Source organism: Mustela putorius, unplaced genomic scaffold, assembly GCF_011764305.1.
Source record: "Mustela putorius furo isolate JIRA1106 unplaced genomic scaffold, ASM1176430v1.1 tig00537291_pilon_pilon_pilon, whole genome shotgun sequence".
In the NCBI taxonomy this organism is placed as follows: Eukaryota; Metazoa; Chordata; class Mammalia; order Carnivora; family Mustelidae; genus Mustela; species Mustela putorius.
In genome coordinates, this window is record NW_025422429.1 from 362,523 (window position 1) to 368,556 (window position 6,034).

Genomic DNA, 6,034 nt, shown 5'->3' on the forward strand with positions numbered 1-6,034 from the left:
CCCCATTCGAGATCCCAATTTTCCACTCGTTCTTTAGGAGATGCCTGAATTTCACACAAGAAGTCTGTAACGCCTGCCCCGCTGCAGTCTCCTGCTATCCTGAAGTTAAACCTTGGGCAGGGCTTAACAGGACACAACCTCACTTCTCAGGACAGAAGAGTCTTCTGAATGCTTTTATGGAGGTCTACTATCCTTGACTGTGTGCCCGGAGTTGACAGCTAACTTGAACCTGTATCTTCGAGGCCTCTACGGCAGAAAGTCAGGAACTCCGTCACTCATAAACCTGTCATTGTCCCATCCTGTTCCACGTGCCACCACAACTACACAGGACAAATGTACCCGTCCTCACCCTCCTCCGTGCAGGACGACGAGGGCTAGCCTCAGACTATCAGCGAGGTGCCCTTCAGCAAAATGTGACTACTAAGCGATGGAGCTTTAAATTCCAAGTCAAGTTCTCATTGAAGGGAACACTGTGGGCACCACTAGAACTACACTGGGTTTGCACCAAAGCAGAGACAGAATTAGGCACAGATAGTTTATTTTAGAGGTCACCTCGGGAAACGGAGAGGGGAGGGACAGAGTTGAACAGTTAAGGAGGGACAGTAATAAAGTGCTACTGGAGAGGACAATGGCTAATGCGACTGTGGAATGTGAATGAAACTAAAGGACAAACCTCAGTACAGATTCTGTTCAGGGATGACCGGGGCAAAGTTAACATTCAGTGTATTTTTTGAGGGGGAGGAACCATTTTCTTACTGTTTGCTCACAGTCCACTAGTACTGATGTTTTATCACTCCATGAAATATGGAAAATTACTACCCATGTTCTTTACAGGTCCTACTTCAAAATATAATTTTCCTTAGTATTTTCTCTCTCTATATACGGAGTACCATGTCAGGTGGTATTATAGTTTTGCTTCCAGTATGAAATAATTTAAGAAACCTATGAAAATAGTTTTATACTTACCAATATTTTTACCCATTCCCTTCTTTTTCTTCTGAATTTCCAGACTCCTTCTGTTATCATTTTCTTGAGAAAAAAAAAAAAAAAAAAAAAAAACCTCCTTTAGCCACTGTTTGAAGATAGGTCACCAAGCAACAAACTGTATTCCTTTATCTGAGAAAATATTTTACTTTTATTTCCAAAAGCTATTTTTAATACAGATACACAGTAGACAATTATTTAATGGTTTAGACAATTTTATGCCATATACTTCTGGCCTCCAAGGTTTCAGATGAGAAATCTCTTGCCATTTGTTTCGGTGCTCCCTAAAAGTTAATAATTTTCCTTGCACTTCTTTCAATGTTTTTTTTTCTGTTATTAGTTTTTAGGCTGATTATGGACTTGTTTTAATTTATCTGCATGGACTTGTTTTAATTTATCCTCTGGTGGTTTACCTTTCTTCTTCAATCTGTGTATTTATGTTTTCTGCATGGACTTGTTTTAATTTATCCTCTGGTGGTTTACCTTTCTTCTTCAATCTGTGTATTTATGTTTTCTGCCAAATTTGAAAGATTTTCAAATACATGCATATTTTTATTGTGCTTTGTTTTACTGCACTTCACAGATAATGCATTCGTTACAGATTAAATTTTTTGTGGTGATGCTGGGTTCCAGCCAATCTGTTGGCACCATTTTTTCCCAAAGCATCTGTTCACTTCGTGTCTCTTTGTCACCCTTTGGTAAGTCTCACAACATTTCAAGCTTTTTCACTGTTATTATTTTTGTTATGGCAATGTAATCAGTCATCCTGATGTTAGCATTTTAATTATTTGGGGGCACCATAACTGTGCGATGACTGTTCTACCAAACAGCCATTCCCCCATCTCTCTCTCTCCAAGAGCCTCTCTATTCCTTGAGACACAACAATGCTGGAATTAGGCCAGTTTGTACCCTACAATGTCCTCTAGGTATTAAACAAAAAGTCAACATGTCTCTTAAATTAAATCAAAAGCTAGAAATGATTCATTGAGTGAAAAGGGCACATCAGAGACCAAAACAGGCCAAAAGTTAGGCCTCCTCTGACACTCAGCCAAGTCATGAATGCAAAAGGAAAGTTCTGGAATAAAATCAGAAGTACTACTTCAGTGGACACACAGATGTTAAGCAAGCAAAACAGCCCTATTGCTGATCCAGAGAAAGTCTGTGTGATCTGGATAGAAGGTCAAACCAGCCACATTCCCTTAAGCCAAAGACTACTCCAGAGCAAGGTCCTACCTCTCTTCAATTTTGTGAAGGTTGAGAAAGGTCAGTGAGCTGCAAAAAAAAAAAAAAAAAAAAAAAAAATTTAGAAGCTTAGAGAGGTTGGTTCATGACAGTTAAGAAAAGGAGCCATCTCCGAAGTATCAAAGTGCCAGGTGAGGCGGCAGGTGCTGATGGAGAAGCGGCAGCAAGCTCTCCAGGAGATGGAGCTGAGATCATTCAAGAAGGCGCTACACTGACCAACAGATTTTCAAGTAGACAAAGCAGCCTTCTACAAGAAGGTGATGCCATCTAGGACTTTCATAGCTGGAGAGAAGTCAATGCCTGGCTTCAAAGCTTTTAAAGATGGGCTGACTCTCAGCAGGGGCTAATGCAGCTGATGACTTTAAATTGAAACCAATATTCTTCTATGATTCCAAAAATTTTGGGGTCCTTAATAAATCTGCTCAATCTACTCTGCCTGTATCCTATCAATGGGACAATGAAGTCTGCATAACAGCACATCTGTTGACATCACAGTATATGGAATATTTTAAGTCCATTAATTATTGACATGTATCACCCAGATAAAAAGATTCCTGCTCATTCATCCAGTCACCCAAGAGCTCTGATGAAGACGGACAATGAGATTAATCTTGTTTTCATGTCCGCTAACACAACATCCATTCTGCAGCCCAAGGATCAAGGAATAATGTTGATTTTCAAGTCTAACTCTTTAAGAAATACATTTTGGGGGTGTCTGGGTGGCTCAGTCGGTTAAGCACCCAACTCTTGATTCTGACTCAGATCGTGATCTCAAGCTCCCCATCAGCTCTCAGCTGGGAATGAGCTTGCTGAAGATTCTCTTTCTCCCCCTCCCGCTGTGCCTTCCCCTGCTTGCGCTCTCTTTCTGTCTCTCAAAAAAAAAAAAAAAAAGAAATACATTTTAAAAGGCTATAACTGGGCACCTGGGTGGCTCAGTGGGTTAAAGCCTCTGCCTTCAGCTCGGGTCATGATCCCAGGGTCCTGGGATCAAGCCCCACATCGGGCTCTCTGCTCATCAGGGAACCTGCTTCCTCCTCGTCTCTCTGCCTGCCTCTCTACCTACTTGTGATCTCTATCTGTCAAATAAATAAATAAAATCTTCAAAAAAAATAAATAAAAGGCTATAACTGCCATAAGTGATTTCCCTGACAGACCTGGGAAAAATAATTGAAAGCCTTCTGAAAAGGATTCCCTATTCCAGATTCCCATGTGGTTCATGCCAAGAGGTCAATGTATCCACAGTAACAGGGGTTTGGAAGAGAAAAACGGATTCCAAGCCTCAGGGAGGACTCTGAGGGGTTCAAGACCGCAGGGAAGGAAGTAACTGCAGCTGTGGTAGGAACAGCACAAGAACCAGAATTCGAAGTGGAGCCTGAGGATGTGACTGAACTGCTATAATCTCATGATAAAACCTGAACAGACAAGAAGTTGCTTCTTATGAATGAAAGGGAATCTACTTCTGAAGATGCTGTGGAGATGGCTGAAATGTCAAGAACAGACCTAGACTATCACAGAATGTGGCTGATTAAGCAGCAGTGAGTTTGAAAGGACAGACTCCAGTTTTGAAAGAAGTTCTGTGGGTAAAATGCTATCAAGCAGCACCACATGCTACTATTTGTGAAAGGAAGCATCAGCTGATACAGCAAAGTGTGCCTTGTTGCCGTTAGAGTCAGCCACGGCCACCCAGCCTTTGGCAACCACCACCCCGACCAGTCCACAGCCAACAACACTGAGGACCCAAACCAGCAAAAAGAGTATGATTCCCTGAGAACTGAAGGACACAGTGGGTAGCATATTTTGGGAATGAAATATTTTAAAATGAAGGTGTGTACTATTTTTTTCTTTAGATATAATGCTACTGAGCACTTTAGTAGACTATGGTATGATATAAACGTAACTTTGATGAATACTGGGAAACAATAAATGCATTTGACTTGCTTAACGGTGACATTCACTTTATTGTCATGATCTGGAACTAAACCTGCAATATCTCTGAGGTATGCGTGTGTCCGACAAAGAACTATAATCCACAATGTACAAAGGACCTCCTCAAAAACTCATCAGCATGGGACGCCTGGGTGGCTCAGTTGGTTAAGCAGCTGCCTTCGGCTCAGGTCATGATCCCAGCGTCCTGGGATCGAGTCCCACATCGGGCTCCTTGCTCCGCAGGGAGCCTGCTTCTCCCTCTGACTCTGCCTTCCACTCTGTCTGCCTGTGCTCGCTCTCTCGCTCGCTCTCTCTCTGACAAATAAATAAATAAAATCTAAAAAAAAAAAAAACTCATCAGCAAAACCACAACCCAGTTAGAAAATGGGCAAAAGTCAAGAAGAAGTATTTCAACAAAGAGCAACACAAGACAGCAAATAAACAAATAAAAACATCTGAAACACCATTAGGGAATGCAAGCAGGACACCTGGGCGGCTCAGTGGGTTAAGCCATCTGCCTTCGGCTCAGGTCATGATCCCAGGTTTCTGGGATGGAGTCCTGCCTTGGGCTTTCTGTTCAGCGGGGAGCCTGACACTCCCCCTAATGTGCTCTCTGACAATAAAAATCTTTAAAAAATAATTAAAAAAAGATAAAATGACAACAAACTATCACTACATACTTATCAGAGGTTTTTTCAAGATTTTATTTATTTGACACAGACAGGGGAGAGAGAGCAAGAATGAGCATGTGCACACACACAAGAAGCAGGTAGAAAGGCAAAGGGAGAGGGAGAAGCAGGCTCCCCACTGAACAAGCAAACCCGATGCAGGGGCTCAATTCCAGGACCCCAGGATCATGACCTGAGCTGAAGAGAGACCCTCAACAAGCTAAGCCACCCCTATCAGAACTGTTAAAAAAAAAAAAATAGTCCTAATACAAATTATGGTGAAGATGCAGAGAAACTAGATGATTTTTATTATTTATATTTATTTTGGGGAAGGAATTTATATTTTATTGGGAAGACAAAACAGTGCATTCATAGCAGCTTATTTGTAATAGCCCCAAACTGCAAAACCCAAGATCTATCAACAAATGATTAAACAAACTGTAATAAATAAATAAATAAATAAATAAATAAAATGGAACACTACTGGGCTACTAAAAGGAATGAACCATTGATACAATAACTTAGATGAATATTCAAGGTGTTATGTCTAGGGAAAGAAACTAATCCCAAAGTGACATACATACAAATCTATGTAACATTTGAACTGACAGTGGCAGAGCACACAGGAATGAAGAGGCTGTGGTTATAAAAGGGCCAACAGTAGAGGTCCTTATGATAATGGAACTATAGAGTATTTTGACTATAGGGGCAGATACACAAAACCTACACAAGTGACAAAGTTGTACTGTACTAAATGTATACAAACAAATGAAGAGAAGAAAAACTGGAGAGATCTTTCTTAGGCCCCAAAATTTTATCAATGTCAATCTCCTGGATATTATATATTTTTTCTGGATATGATATTTATACAACAGTTTTGCAAAATGTTACCATTAGTGAAAACTGGGTGAACTGTTCCCAGGACTTGCATATTTCGTTTCTTAAAAGTGCACTGCAATCTGTAGTCATCTCATAAAAAGAAGTATTTCAATTTAAAAAAAATAGCAAGATGGTAGTTTACCTAAGAATTTGCTCCAAATAAAAGCATTAAAATAGAAGCTAGCGATTATCAGAAAGGATAAGAAAGCAAGAGTAACACTATCCTATAAAAAAATTCACTTTAAATTAAAAAAGAAATATATGGGGCGCCTGGGTGGCTCAGTGGGTTAAGCCGCTGCCTTTGGCTCGGGTCATGATCTCAGGGTCCTGGGATG

The 6,034-nt window shown here is 40.6% G+C and overlaps 1 protein-coding gene across 1 annotated transcript in view; it reads left to right on the top strand.

Moving 5' to 3' along the window:
• Positions 1–6,034, top strand: part of ZNF248 (zinc finger protein 248) — a 103,448-nt gene that overhangs the window by 52,647 nt on the left and 44,767 nt on the right. The gene's annotated exons all lie outside the window — the stretch shown is intronic.